This window comes from Chroicocephalus ridibundus, chromosome Z (genome assembly GCF_963924245.1).
Source record: "Chroicocephalus ridibundus chromosome Z, bChrRid1.1, whole genome shotgun sequence".
In the NCBI taxonomy this organism is placed as follows: domain Eukaryota; kingdom Metazoa; phylum Chordata; class Aves; order Charadriiformes; family Laridae; genus Chroicocephalus; species Chroicocephalus ridibundus.
In genome coordinates, this window is record NC_086316.1 from 29,474,122 (window position 1) to 29,490,056 (window position 15,935).

Genomic DNA, 15,935 nt, shown 5'->3' on the forward strand with positions numbered 1-15,935 from the left:
GGGCTGACAGTAAGTGACCTTTGCATGTGAGCTATAATTTTGCTCTTCATTTGCTTCAAGACCTCAAGCTGTGTCCCCTCTTTGTGTCTAAAACTTGAAACGTGGTTTATACACTAGAGAGTATATTGAGAGATAATATAGAGAATATATGTGATTCTGTGTGATTTTCGGTTCTTTGCAGCCTTTGTGCCTTGTAGGGTAAATGACAAGAAGAATATAAAGGGAGAATCCTTGCTAATTTCTGACCTCATTTCAACTATTTTAATTGATCAATCACACTGTAATGTGACTTTTTAGACATAGTACTACTACCGACATCTGATGCCCAAAAACTTTCATTGCTTCTGAATATTTGTAGAATGCAAGCTTAGTCTGCAATATCTACAGTAAATGGAAAGTTTAAGCAAGGCCTCCTAGCTAAACCAAAACCATCTGAAAATAATAAAATGTAACAATGGAGGAGACATTTTCCAGTATAGAAATTATATCATTTGAAACTGTAAGATGTTTTCTTTCCTGAGAAACAACTTCAATTATTTTTTTTTTAAACCGTGCCTGATTGAAAGTTGGAGATCAGTGTCAGAAAACTAAGTGGTACAATTTAGAATCTCATCTTGCATTTATTAGGTAAATGATTCCTTTGGTTATTTGACTGCTGTATGCAAATGTGACAATTTAGGCACATATGTGAAAAGATGCTCCCTCTCCATGTTAGAGTTAAGGTGTATAATGCAAAGTTCTTTACTGATAAAAATTTAATTTCAATGTAATTTCATAAAATTTTCACTCTTCTTGCAATTTTGTAGAACAGGAATTAATGCTTCTGTTTTCAGTCCCGTTTTTGGACCCTTTTATTTGCTTATTTTAACTGCGGACTGGGCTGTGCTACTGTGTACCACTGAGGCTCCCCAGGGCCAAAGTTTAAAACCATTGCCCCTCATCCTATTGCTACATGCCTTTGCAAAAATCCCTCCTGCCAGAGGAAGAACTTTCACAACAAGCTGCAATTACTGTTTTATTACTGTAAAGTGAACTAGTGTTGCTCCTGTATAACCCTACACCTTGCCCATAGAAAAGATGTTTTGATTGGGGTGGAAGAAGGGGCTTTAGTAAGTGATGTCTGTGATTTCTAACAGTTGCTGGAGCAATCATCCTTACTCATAAACATGTATAAGGAAAGTGATGAATGCTGTCTGAACTTTGTGAGACATCAGGTTGCTTACAGATGGACCAGCATCATGAGCAGAGTAAAGCTATTTTTTTTAATCTCCTCTTTACAAGGTATCCAAAACACAGTTTGAGTGTGGCACTAGGAATCACTGGAGGTCTTTGTTCTTTTCTGGCTAGGGAATAATTTAACTTCATTTCTATTAGCGTATCTTAATGATGAAAACTTTTATAATTTGATGAGTATCTCACAATATTAAACAATGTAAAAGTTATTTAAACTACAGATCTTCACAACAGTTAACCAAAAACTTCTAACCAAAGAGCTTTCTTTTGTTTCATTTTCTGAGACAATAGTTTTTAAAGAAATAGAGCAGTTTTCTTCCGGTGTAATTGTGTTTCAGTAAATTTCTTTTTCATTAATGCCATTACACTCCAAAGGTGTAATTCTATTGCTTCATAGTGTTATGTTTTTACAATTCCCTTCTGTCTCTATTGCCATCCTCTGCCTGAATTTACTCTGCTTATTGTCGAATTCAAACATACAAGGTTCAAAATTACAATGAACTGAACCAAAAGCATACTGGCTAGTTGTGATGCATGCCTATTTCTAAAATATAACACCATAACAAGCAATATTTTTTTAATGCTTGCATATATTATTAAGATTTTGTGGGTACTTTAAAAATACAGCTGTGTGATGTTTTTTCACTCTGCCTCTCCTCACACTTTTCTCCTTAAGAAGGAAAAAAACAAATACAGGGAAATGCGTAGAATGGATTAGGAGAGGAAGGGGTGGGAACTGCCTATAAAAGAATTCGAAGAAACCTAACACAGAAACTTGTAACAAATCCAGCTTTACTGAAATCTAGTGGAAAGATTTCTGTGCATTTCAGTCAGGTTAACTAAGGCCTCCCAAGGACGAAAGGAAAAGCCCTTGAATGCACGGATTAGGCTTTTACTTCTGCGTTGCTTTCTAGTAACATCTGAAAATACAGTGACATACAGACATTGAATAAGTACAATTCTGAAGGAAGGGCTGGGGGAAAGATACCTCTCACTAGTCTGTTTTACATAATTAAAAAAACCAGACAAACCCTGAGTTTTTTCAGATGTGATAAGGGGACAGAAATCCCAATTACTTTTCTATTTTTCTTTAGCTGTTTCAGCTTTATCTAGTAAAAGAGCTTACCTTTCTGTATCCATTTTACGTCAAACTATGTATCTAAACTAAAATAGCTATAGAAATAGAAATTATTCAAGATACTTTTCTGGTCAAAACAGTCAAGGAGCTAACCCATCCTCATCAGCAGTGCTAATTCGCTTTCAAAAGCTAGAAACAAGATGAGATGGAAATGTCATAATAATTAAAGTGGTCTGTAGGATTAGTGTTTGTCCCTTGAATTTTTTAGCTCTAAGTAAGGACTTAATTAATACTGTGTAGTCGTAGATGTTTAATTGATACTTTGTAGTCATAATTGTTTTTAATATTTGAAACAATGTCAGGAAATTTTGAACCATGCTACATGAATGAATTGTTAAGCTGCAATTGCTTCATAGAAGAAGAGGTCGTAGATGAAAAAATCAATCAAAAGAAAAAGCAAACACAGGCCTTTATTACTAGTACACAGGCAATTAAAATTTCAAATTACTTCATACTTCGAGTAGGCTTTGGCAGTTCCTCTCTCTCTCTCTCTCTCTCTCTCTCTCTTTTCTCCCCCTGCCCCAGTATTGGTAGCAAGTTTCCAGTAGTCTTAGAATCATAGAATGTGTTGGGTTGGAAGAGACCTTTAAAGGTCATCTTGTCCAGCGCCCCTGCAGTGAGCAGGGACATCTTCAACTCAATCAGGTTGCTCAGAGCCTCATCAAGCCTGGCCTTGAATGTCTCCAGGGATGTGGCCTCTGTCACCTCTCTGGGCAACCTGTTCCAGTGTCTCACCACCCTCATTGTAAAGAACTTCTTCCTAATGTCTAACCTAAACCCACCCTGCTCTAGTTTAAAACCATTGATCCTCGTCGTATCGCTACATGCCTTTGCAAACAGCCCCTGCCCAGCTTTCCTGTAGGCCCCCTTAAGCACTGGAAGGCCGCTATAAGGTCTCCCCAGAGCCTTCTCTTCTCCAGGCTGAACAACCCCAGCTCTCTCAGCCTGTACTCATAGCGTAGGTGCTCCAGCCCTTTGATCATCTTTGTGGCCCTCCTCCGGACCCACTCCAACGAGTCCATGTCTTTCTTGTGCTGAGGGAGACAGCACTCCAGGTGGGGTCTCACCAGAGCAGAGTAGAGGGGGAGAATCACCTCTCTCGATCTGCTGGCCACAGTTCTTTTGATACAGCCCAGGATGTGATTGGCCTTCTGGGCTGCAAGTGCACATTGTTGGCTCATGTCCAGCTTTTCATCCACCAGTCTTCACTGTTTGTCAGTCTAGTATTTCAAAAACAATCCTTTGTAAGGAAAATAGGAAAAGCAAATTAAAAAACAGTTTTTACACATTGTCAGTAGTCCCAAAGAGAATTGTATTGTTAAACTGTTGAAGCTTGTGGGGTGTATTGGTAGCATTAGTTATGTCATTGCTTTGGGTGTTTTTAGAGGTTGTAGTTTTGCTAGCTATACAATCATTCCCACACTTTAATATATATAATTATATATTGTTATTCCCAAATTTTTACACAGGAATGTGGAAGCAAGCATAGTAAAGGTATGTTAACCCGCTGTACTGTTGACAGTGTTCTGTAGGTGTAAATATATATGTCCATACACATGTATATATGGTCGAGCGAGAAGTAAAAGAGGAAAAGTATAGATTTATTTTTCAGTAACACCTGAACAGTTCTTCTTATGGAAACTTGAGTTTGAAAAATAAGAAATGGGAAGATATTTTGGTTGGTTGGTTGGTTTGCTTTCCCTTAAAGGGCATATTCATTCACTGTAAACCTTATATTTATTTTGATTAATAAAAAAGGAGTTTAATTAAACTGTTGAGCCAGGAGCATGACTGTGGAGGACACAAAACTCTCTGTGTCTCTATGGTTGGGGATTAGACAGATGCAAGATATTCAGAAATAATTTTCTATGTTCTCCTCCCATGTTTGTTGCATGCCCTGATATTTTTCACTGTCCATTCTGCTACCAGCTCCCTGACAAGTTTTATGTTTGAGATCAGAGTTTACAAAATGCAGGGCCTCTGAGCAGCTGGCAGATCTAGTCTTTGGAAGCATTGACTTTCGAGTGTCTTTCCCATTGATTTTTGTTGAGGGCGAAATTTTTGGTGAGTGCATATGTCCTTCCCTCTTTGCCATGTCTTCATTGTCTCTCCCTGTGTATAGCCCTCCCCCTCATGGAGTGCCCTTCACAAGGCTGATAGTGTGCTGCAGTCGTCACTCTCTTCTGCTGACAGGAGAGATGAGAGTCTTCTGTCTCTGCAGATTCCCAGGGAGCAGCTGAAGCCAATGAAAATAGACTTTTTGGGTTCAGTTCTGCACTACTAAGTCTGGCAGAAATCCCAGAGAAGCTACTGGGAGTTTTGATTAAGAACAGAATTCAGGTTTAGGACCATTGTTTGCATTTAAATATAGTGCTTCTGGTTTTGCTACCTAAACACTGCAGCACTGAACCAGTCTTTAAGAACTAAAAAGGGAAATGGAAAGATAGAGGCTAGAAGATGTTTCTTTTACTCGGCTTTGAAATAGTCAAAAAGTAAGCTTCGTGTAACTGGTGGAAAGCATATTGCACTTTAAAAGTAAAGTTTTAGTGATTTTGACAGTGAAGTATGGCATGGAAATTATGTATCAAAGAAAATGTTCCATTTTAAAGTATTGTTCAATTTAAAATTAATTAAATATGAAGGTTTAAAATTATTTATATTTAATCTGCTTTAAATTTTCAACCAGATCTGTCTTCATAAGCATTAGTTATGCAATGTCTTTAATGCTCTTAGTTTATTAGTTACTCTAATAAAATTGTATGGAAAAGAGTCATCCAGGTATTATCAGGGATAGAGTTTGCTGAGGCCAATCAAGCGCATTTTGTGTCCAGGCTTGCAGAATGCTGGAGTGCCCAAAGTAAGCTGGTTTATTCCACCTCAGGGTAGTAGCTTGGTATTGGAGAAAGGACAGTAAGTGTTTTCTTTATTGAGAGAAGAGATGAATCCTCTGAAGTAACTTATGTCCCAAATTTGATTGTTAAAAGATAACTCAACCTTATAGTGTCCCACTGAAAATGTTGTATAAGCCAAAGAGTTAAATCTCTAAAGCTCTTTTGTTTTGCTGAACAAAAAGCACAGATCTGAAGAAAAGAAAGCTACGCTTCTGCCTCTATACAGAGAGAACTCTAGTAAATAATAATTGGCTGGGCTTTTAGTTTATTATCAACTCAAACAAAGTATCAGGACAGTCTAGACACTCATCTGGGGAAATGTTTCTTGAAAGCTAAATGTGATTTATTTTTTTTTCTAAGAGCAATGTGTGAAACAGTTGTTTCCTACTTACATTAACAATTACAACTTTGCATTCAGCTGCGTGTCTGTGCTTTTAATAGTGTTTCTGATCTGCTGAGGCTATTTGCACGTTTTCCATAATTTATGCAGTTATTGGTTATGAAATGTTTTCCCTCCTGTTTTTGTGAGTATGGGTGCATTCTGAAGGCCTTCCTAAAATGGCAACTAAGAAGAATGCAGTTAATGGGTGAGACTTCATGGCTGCAGTCATTCACTTTTCCCTAACTTCAGCAGAGGCTCCATCCTGCGTTATGGCGCCTAACTTTGTTCTGACTCTGGATTGTGGCCAGCTGGGGGCTAGCATGTAAACATCTCCTTTTATGTCTTCCTTCTTATTTTTGACCTCACAAACTAGTATGCAGATTGCCAGAGGGCTGAAAAAAGCATTAGGCCACTTATCCACCTACCTCAAAAGTTTAAGTTGCGTTTAGCTGCTTTTAAGCTTTGCAACTCTAGAAGACTGTACATTTGCACCTTTAAATTGTCCCGACTGCTCTTTCACACTCGACTAATTGAAGTATGTCCCAACATACCATGGTGAGATCAGACTTTCTGAGAATAATTAAGTATTCGCTGTGGACCTGTTCTGCAAACCCTTATGTATGTGGGTACTCTTAACCAGTATAAAATGCCTCATTTTGATTAGTGGGATTGGTTTCTGGTATGAGTAATGACACTGAACTCCGAAGTGGGGGGGTGAGGGTTGAGTGGGGGAGTCTACACTGTGCTCTTTATGCTATTCTTCAATACTCTCAAAAGTTTATCATGTATGCAGTACTGAATCTTTAAATTTCCTCTTCGCTGACAAGGCATTCTGTTCCTTTGAGGTTGAACTGAATAGGACTGATTTCCGGGTGCAGGGAACAAAAAACCTGTGGAAGATGTAATGGAAGTTTTCGTACTATGGTCCAGAAAAGTAGCATATTTTCTTTGCAGGCCTATAGCAAGTTATTGATTTCTTAATTGTTGGGTTATGAAGGAATTAAAGAATATGGCTGTCCAGAGTCCAAGTTTTAATGAGTAATATCTTTTTCTTTTCATCATATGGGCAAATCTTGTCTTGTCAATGAAATCTGAATACAAGGTTTTGTGCAGGCTACAGAGTTTCAACAGAGGTAAGGAGAATCCTTTCTGTCATTGAAAATCAAACATCCAGCTGTCAGGTTGTAACACAAAATCTTTCTGCACTCCCGTGTTCTACCTACAAAGCTTTGTTGGTAGTACAGTGTGCTCTCCCAGTGAGGATTTAAATGGCCTTGGCTTCACTCTGGTCTTCTGGTATTTGGTGGACTTAGGTCTTACCCTTGCCTGTATGGCAGAGAGGGAAGTCTCTGGCTTCCCTTCCATTTTGAGGACGTGTATTTATTGTGCTGTAGTTCTGGAGGAGCCTAGTTGTGGACCAGAATGCCAGTATGCTTGGAATTCCTCTAACTCAAAGGAGAAACATAAGAGGAGAGAGCAGTAGGCAGCATGGTACGCAGAGTTACTTCGCTGCTTTGAATTTTGTAGACATCTCAGCAAAGTACAGACGTAAGAAGCTAATATTAAGATAGTAGGTATGAACTGCTGAATCCTGCAAAACAATTATTCTTGTGATTTCTTATCTCCATGTACAATTTGCACAGGGGTAGTTCAGCCTATAACAACTTCTTATAACTGATGATTAGTACTTCGTTGTGTGTCAGCTTGTGTGTTAATTATTTACTCATAGAGATATTTCATTACAGTCCAATATCCAAACTTTATATGGTAGCAGGGCTTGTAGAAGTATAAGGAAATACACACATTTACAAGAAGCTCCAAACAAATCAAAATTGGAGTCCTTGCTGGAACCAAGATTCAGATATATTTATTTCCCATCTTTTATTCTACACTTGGAATTTTGTAGCAGTCCATGCATGAAACTGCAGTTGCACATGGCAACAGTTTCTTCCAAGAAGTTTGTAAGTATATGGGAATACTTTGCTTTTGAAACCAACTAAATTCCATAAACTACAAAAGCAAAGCATTTCCATGTTTCTATCTTTGTCTGCTTTTTGTGTGTGTATATTTATTAAAATGTTTTGTGTCTTAAAATATTAGAAGCATTTTATTCAATGTTCAGATGGACTACAGAAAACTACATTTTATGTCAGAAATATTGTTAGTTGTCTGGTACTTTGCCATCCTTTCTGATGTGCTTAGGTGTCTAAGAATTAATTATTTTTAATTAAAAAAAAATTTAAGATCTGCAGATAATACTGTACTAATACTTCGTCTGCTTAAAACTGACATACATCTGCTTAAAACTGACATAATACCAATTACATTAAAATGGGTGTACAAACCCTGGAATGTTGTTCTTGGAAAAGAGATGCTTTCACTGTTCCAGCAAGAGGAAAATGATAATGTGCTTAGAATTGACATGACAGCAGTACTGGTGGAAACTGGAATTTTGCTAAAAGCTGCAAACCCCACATACACTGTTTCATTAAACATCCTTTTTTTTCTTCTTTCATTTAGAGCTGCCTTCCACTCCCTTTTAATTGCAATGTGTATATTAAGTTGCCTAATCAGTCACAGGAGTTTGTGTGATGGAAAGTATTGCATTGCGGGAGCTGGTCAGAAATGGTTATGTGGGACCAGTAGAACAGTAGTAAAAACTCAACCTGAAAACGAAAGCTGTCGTCTGTACAAAATTGTTCAAGCCCTTATGAATATATTTAACATAAATGTTCAAAACCTTTTTCAACTAAACTGCTCTTCTTCACTATTACATATCAAAATAAATTTTGTAAAAAAAACATTGCTTCAGACAATGACTAAAGAACCTTCTGTGGATGTGTCTCAATTTTGAATTATCTGTACTTTAAAATGTTTTAAAAACTTTGGTGTTCATTGTTTTCATTAATCACAAACTTAACTGTGTTAAATAATTAAGGATTTGACGTATAAGTTTTCTTTAAAAAAAAAATAATTGGGGGTTAAGGAGGCTCAAACCTTACTATTCAGCTTCGGTTTATGTGAACTTCTTAGTCTAACTAGTTGTACTGCCCATAGACTATTTTTTCCAACAGAAATTAATAGCTTTGCCAAGTCTCTTTTATTTTCCAAGAGACTAGCTCTCGTTTTCAGCCAACAATCTTTTTTTCCGTAACTTGTTGGATGTCACCTTTGACAAAAATGCTTTTTATTTATATCAAGCCTGAATCAGTACAATTCATCTAACTTCATGTTACCTTTGAAACCTCCCTTATGGTGAACCCTCAGTGTTGGCAGCTAAGCATTACTGCAAAAAGAACAATTTTCCATATTAGGATGATTAAAATATTGAAGGAAAAACAATTTTAGATAATCTTTAATAAAACAAACATATGTACCTTTGTAATGTTTAAATATCTTTTTGCATACTGTGACTTATGATCTGCAGATGTTGGAGTTGAACAAGAAGAATAATATTTGCATATGCATACATTTCAGATTTGTGGTCTGAACTAAAGTACAACTATGAGTATTACCAACCCTTTCATACTCAGATGAAAAGTTAATCAAAGAAAGCCCTGATCTCCCATTTTTTGGAAACACAAGGTCTGGGCAATGCTGTCATTTATGCAGAATCAGTAGGAGAACGGGGTATGCCTTGCTGCTCCAGTCCTGCTGATACTATGGTAGGAGCCACACGTTGTGGGATTTCCCATTGCAGGAAGATGGAGCTCAATTATACATTTAATTATTGAAACATTTAGATTTCATATTGCAAAGGGAAAAATTCAGGTACAGCTGCTTTGAAAAATCTCATCGGTAATCAAGGAGCAGGTGCTGCAACAAGCACCAAAAATAACTTTCAGGTTTCTGCAGACCTCTGAATGTTTGTGGAAATTATGGGGAAATTTGCCACAGCATCCTATCAGAAATTTAATAAAGACAGTTGCTTCTCCAGCATGTTTCATGTTGGAACATCTCCTAGTAATGTGAATTTAACTTTCGATCTTTGCCAATATAGACTTAATCTCTCCACTCTGAAGGTTCCCGGACATGGAGTCCAGTCTCCTTGGCTTCCACCCACTGTGCTAATTTTTCTTTTGGAGGGGAACAAAGTTCCTGGTAACCCTAATAGCAAGTACTACTTTCCAGCATTCAGGTCCCATGTGTGAGGTTGTTTATCTAATAACCCTGATGTGTGCAATGGATTTTTGAGGTGTGATTAATAACAACAGGCTGTTTACTATACTTGAGCCTGTAAGTTAGGTGGTAGAAGTTGGAATGACTTGCTTTCTCATCCCTTCATTAATATTTGTGAAATCATAATTATGGGACAGAAGTTCTGAAAAGTTTTTGTAAGGAAGAGAAACGGATTTATCAAGTATTAAGTTTTGTTCCTTAATTGACAGGGGTGGGAGGGCATATCTCAGACTTCCTCTTTTACTCACTCATGTGGTTCATACTGATCAACATGCTTAATGTTTTCAGTATTTTATTTTTAACAATAGAAGTATCGATATTCAAAATAGCTTATAGTTAAAAGTATTTACTTCCACACACATGGCTTGCTTATTTAGTTATGGTTCTATGGGGTCTTGTTTAAATAAAATGATGGAAGAGACTTTACAGTTCCTTCCTGCTAATCTTTCTAGCACTTACAGACATGAAATATAGGATTTGTGATAATATGCTGCTCCAGCACTGCAGTCTGTGTCCTTTTACCCTTACGGAGCTTTTACACAGGCTTTGCATAGGTGCTGGAGACTGCCACTGTACCATGAATAATACTGTTGGGCTTGACACAGAAACAGTATTTTGGTATTGTGAGCCTTCAGTTAATATTTCAGTCTGTGCTTTCCCATGAAAAGAAACTTCAAGTTTTTGTATTCTTACAGATAATTTGCTATAGACATTCCAACATGTCTAGGTGCCTCTTTTCTTTTTCTTCATGTCTCACTTTTTCTCTTTTTAGTTACCTGAGAAGAGGTAAAATTTTAACAGGTAGGACTAGTTAGTTAACACAGTATGAAACTGTGGAGGCTAAGACTGTGACAAAACTCAGATAGAAGTTGGATCCTTACATGTGTAGCAAAATATTTTAATGTTTTGGCCTGAATGACAACAAATGGTAGTTGGGATGTTAAACATTGTGTTTCAGGTTTTGAGTTAGTGGGTGTTAGGGTCCAGGAGGAAACTTAGTGTGGCAGACAGATTATCCCATGTCTACTTGCAGCAGGCTTTTTACACCTTCGTCTGAATCATCTGGTTTTGGCCAGAGGTACAGAAAGAAAAACAAAATAGATGGATATTGGACCATACCCAACACTAGAAGTCTTACGTTTCTAATCCTTGTGGCAGGCTCCCAGTCAAATAGCCTTTTTAAGTTACAGGTAGAGTTAGAATCTACTTATAATTTTTTTAAAAGGAATTAATGAAAAAAATCCCAAGAACTGTGATAGTTGGGTAGTCCCATTTGTGAATACAGAATGCACACTTCTAAGAAAGAATAGAAATGCTGCAGTATAGTTAAATTTAGAAGTCCAGTATGCTATTTCCAGGGTTTTTTTAATGTTGATGCCAAGAACAAAGTACTTCTTAATAAATTTAATTATATTAACAATTTGGATTGTTGATAAAGGTTGTCATTATTCAAGTCACTGTGCATATTGAACAATATTGAACATAATTTTCTGAGGTTAAAAAAATGAGTAACATGTATGTGCTGAAAATCACTTTCTTTCACCAAAGCAGTTACCCTTTCTAAGCAACAAATGATTTATAACACATGTTCTAACATATGTTCTTTCTGGCAAAATTACTCCAGCAGCAATGCTGGGAAAGGAACAAATGAAGAAACACCTAACAATAAGACAAGAAAACCAACATGGAAAAGCTGATTGATTCACAAACTCAGGGTTTTTAAGGTCAGATGAACCGTTATAATAATGTAGTGTGACTGCCTGTGTACAACAAACCGTGGAATCTCACATGGCTATTTCCGAATCAAATCCACAGCTTCATTTGAAACTACAAATTATCTTCTGAATAGTGACTAGTTTTAGTGTGTTTGCTTCCCCTAAGTAAAAATACACTATGTGACTAGAGACCTCTACGTAAACAGCTGTACTTTAACATGCCTGCTTTCACTTCATATTGTGAGATCTTACATTTTCCTCTAAGAATAAAATACCAGCCACTACTCAGACTCTTTACCTTTGGACTTCATTTTGGATAAACTGAATGGACAAAGGTGTTTAAAATTGATACATTTGTTATGGATAATATTTTTAATTGCAATATTTTAAAATATTAAGGATGTTTCCAGAAGGGTGAAAGATGTTTCCAAAGGATGTTTCCAAGATGTTAAATTTTGCTTCTGACTCTTTCTGTAGTTTTTCCAGTTTTCCGTCATCCCATTTGAAATGCAATTGCCATAGCTGTGCAAAGAACTATTCTTGCTGGGTGCAGATAGCAGGTTACTTCCCTGTTGCTATCTGGAAACGATCTGCTGCTAGGTTTCTGCTTCTGTAGCCCAAGATTATAGGAGGTGCACATTCTCTTAGGAGCTCAGCATCTGTTGCTTATATGTCATTACTCTGAAGTATCATTCAGCATCTCAGCATTTTGGGTTGATTTTTTTATTATTTGTAAATCTGCCCAAAAATTTAATAATAGTTTCATTTGTTCTTCTACTGTTTAAGTCTTAGTAGTCAGATTTTTAGATGACCACCTGCAGACCTGGAAGTTGCTTTGTAGTCTGGTTATATTCTCTACTCTTTCTTTCAAACAAAGCCTCCAAACTGAACTTTTCATTACTAGGGTTGATAGAGTATACACATAATCATCTTATGCTTTACAAGAAGGTAGTGGAATATGCAATTCACAACTCAAGTTTAAGTTCCAAGTTTAATCTTATCTGATTGAATTCCAAACTTCTTACCACAGATCTTTGGCCAGAATATTCCTATGGATCACCAACCACTGAACAGAAAAATACATAATTTGTATTTGTACTCCTACTGTAATTGCTTCATGTTATCTGAAGGTTGGTCCTATTAAAAAGCGTAGCTTAGAGAACACATGCAGTAGAAGTACAATGCAGTCCAGAAGAACCACTTATTTTCTGAATAGGAATTCCAGACTGATCTGGGATGTCAAGATTATCAGTCCTGGTGAAAGCTTTGGAAATTTTAGAGATGCATAATACATCAGTATTTGATTTCATTATATGGGGCATTCACCCATGGAGATCTGGACTCCTTTTGAGTGCATGGAATAAGGTACGCATGACCAGCCATCATGCTTGTCATCATGCACATTCGGTAGCACTCCAGGAATACATCCATGCCTACCTGGGCTGATGCAGAATACAACTTCATAATTAGGACAGGATTTGGTATTCCCATACAGATCTGTGTGGATCCAGAGATCACAGAATCATAGAATGGTTTAGGTTGGAAGGGACCTTAAAGATCATATAGTTCCAACCCCCCCTGCCATGGGCAGGGACACCTCCCACTAGACCAGGTTGCTGATAGCCCCATCCAGCCTGGTCTTGAACACTTGCAGGGATAGGGCACCCACAACTTCTCTGGGCAACCTGTTCCAGTGCCTCACCACCCTCAGAATGAGAAATTTCTTCCTGATATCCAATCTAAATCTGCCTTCTTCCAGTTTGAAGCCATTATCCCTCATCCTACTGCTACATGCCCTTGTAAAAAGTCCCTCTCCAGCTTTCTTGTAGGCCCCCTTTAAGTAGTGAAAGGCTGATGTCGTCTTCCCAAAGCTTTCTCTTCTCCAGGCTGAAAAACCCCAACTCTCTCAGCCTGCCTTCATAGGAGAAGTGAGCCCTCTCATCATCTTCATGGCCCTCCTCTGGACTCACTCCAACAGGTCAATGTCCTTCTTATGTTGGGGGCCCCAGAACTGGATGCAGTACTGCAGGGACTCCTCCTGAGAGAGCACTAGAGGAGCAGAATCACCTCCCTTGACCTGCTGGCCACACTTCTTTTGATACAGGGCAGGATGTGGTTGGCTTTCTGGGCTGTGAGCACACATTGCTCGCTCATATTGACCTTCTCATCCACTTCACCCCCAAGTCCTTCTCCTCAGGGCTGCTCTCAATTCATTCTCTGCCCAACCTGCATTTATGCATGGGATTGATCTGACTCGCATACATGGCCTTACAGTACTGGAAATCTCACTTTCCTCTGACAGTGATTATATTTTATAATGGGACTCTCAATGTTGCTAGTGGCTCATAAATGGTCTTTTCAGGTTTACCTACACACATATGCTTTTGTCTTTTTCGTCTTCATGTTTTTGAGGATCTCATTCATGAGGAGTCTAAAATCAACCTTAATTTTCAGGAAAGACTCAATCTTTATTGACCTGACTGTAATCAACACATAGGCAAAAAATCTGCAATGTGCAGGTTACAGTCAAACTATCATCTCTCAATACACAGAGTAGACCACAGACTTTCCCAGAATCTGCCTATTATTTCTACTTTAATCATTGTCATTAATGAGAAAATGAAACAAGTGGTCTCTCTTTAAGCACTTGTATTACTATCATATCAGCAGTGTATATAATTCAGTTGACATTAGAATGGGAGCCTGCTCACTGAGCAGTTCTAAAAGCTTTTTCCATGCATATGAAGCTTATTACTTTCACCGTGTGACATAGAGAATGCTTTTACAGATAATATTGGGCAATAAATTATAATACAGCTATTTGCTGAAGAACATAGTACTGTTTCCCAAGAATTTAATAGTGTTTTAGTGGAATTCAATAGCCAAATTCCTATTTGTTTTCACCAGAATCAGGATTTAACTCAATTTCTTTCAGTTGTTAAATTCTGAGCAGTTCTGTTTTTCTTCTGATAGCAGGCTGACCATTGCTGATGATTTGCAGGTTAAATGCAGTCTATCACGTATTACCCTCAATCTTTGTGACACCTGAGTAAACTTTATGTGAAAGAAGTATACAGTCATAATCTGTGATGGAGTCTTTTCCTTACCGTTATCCCTTAACTAAAATCCAGACAAGATTACTGTGAGTTACTGGAATTTAAATCTTTGATGGTTGGAGTTTGTGTTTCAAATATTTGTCATTCTCATATGAGGCTATAGCTTGATGAGATCACTGTCTTCTGCTATCAGTCATCAGGATCTGTATTTTATAAGTTCAGCTCTCTCTGATTTGGCAAGGGCCTTGGACGTAATTAAACTGAGACCATTGTAAAGCTGCTTGTCCTCCAGCATGTTAGATGAAAGGTCACTGAAACCGTTTTCTAATCAACAGGATTTTCTTTTTATGATGTACATGTTTTACTAAAAGTTCCATCTTTGTCACTTGATGGACACAGGGGAAGCTCAAAGGTAAAACTCTGAAGGTCATTTTCTAATGAAAATCAAGAAAGATTAAAACTCACAATCCTTACCAAGTATTTAAGATCTTTTAATCTCCTTCTATTGTTAGGCATTTTTGTTGGGGATAGTCATGTACTTGCTTAACTTTATTTAAAGTCAACAGCCAGTTGAAATTAACTGCCAATGTGTATAAATAACAGCTTGCAAAAGTCTTTCCTGGACCGATACCTGAATGAACCTTATGAAAGATAGGGAGCAGCACATTTATTTCTATTTGAGCAAGCTTTTACTTTAAGAGTCTTGTGTCTTATTGCAAAGAAAACTTTTAAAGTTTCACTGGGAAGAAAGAAAGAAGACTGAGGTCTCACTGGGAAGACCATTTTCTCCCTTTCCAAACACAGCAAAGCTCTTATTTTTATTCTTCAGGGTGGAAGTATTGAATTCTAGAAGGCATCGATTGTCACATTTTTTACCTTCATTGTAAGACCAACTGCACACTAATGAAGATGTGCGGAAGACAGTGTGTGACTCACATATCAGTACTGGAGTCTGTTTTCAGTAGGAAAAAAAGGAGAATTGGACAGGATAGCAGGGAGTGCAGCCGTAACCCCACTGTTACACATTCTTTCATATGACTGAGTCTGAGTGGAAGCTTTGCATTTTATTCTTTTTTTTCCCCCCTCTTAAAGTTTCTGTAAGGATATGAAATCTGGCTTAAAGCATCCATCTGTTTCTCATTTGTTCCTAAAGAATTTCAGTTAATTTTTGTTCCCAGTTTGTGTTGCCTCATAAGGTCAAAAAATCTTTCTTTTTATACAGGTTGAACCTTAATGAGGTAGCTATTTACAGGAATTTGACTAGGACTATATTTTCATATAGTTTGTATGCTATATTGTGTACTCAATATAGCTTGCATAGGTTGTGTTATCTCATGTTAT

General features: G+C 37.5%; 1 protein-coding gene across 2 annotated transcripts in view; it reads left to right on the forward strand.

Moving 5' to 3' along the window:
* Positions 1 to 15,935, forward strand: part of FBN2 (fibrillin 2) — a 174,896-nt gene that overhangs the window by 24,413 nt on the left and 134,548 nt on the right. The gene's annotated exons all lie outside the window — the stretch shown is intronic.